This window comes from Dasypus novemcinctus, chromosome 17, assembly GCF_030445035.2.
Source record: "Dasypus novemcinctus isolate mDasNov1 chromosome 17, mDasNov1.1.hap2, whole genome shotgun sequence".
Classification (NCBI taxonomy): domain Eukaryota; kingdom Metazoa; phylum Chordata; class Mammalia; order Cingulata; family Dasypodidae; genus Dasypus; species Dasypus novemcinctus.
In genome coordinates this window covers 51,316,087-51,316,449 of record NC_080689.1, presented here as the reverse complement: position 1 = coordinate 51,316,449, position 363 = coordinate 51,316,087, and positions in this window count along the sequence as shown.

Genomic DNA, 363 nt, shown 5'->3' with positions numbered 1-363 from the left:
TTTAATGTTACTGTTATGATTTTGGGTATGGCACAGGGGCAGGGGGAGGAATGGTTTCTTTCTGGAAAATGTTATCCAAGGTAGGAAAAAGGATGGGCACTGGGAAAATTCTGGAACATTCTTTGTGATAATTTGAAGAGATCATGGACTATTACATATTATATATTACATATGACAATTAAAAATACACAGTCTTTATTTCCTCCTTCTTACAGTCCCCAGTATTGCGTCAGAGAAGAAAATCCTCACACCTATAGACACAAAAATATTTCAAGAAAGCATGTTGCAAGATAGTATGTATAAGCAATAGTTTGGCAGGGTTTCATCACCTCTAGTAGCTCATACAAAAAAAAAACACACACA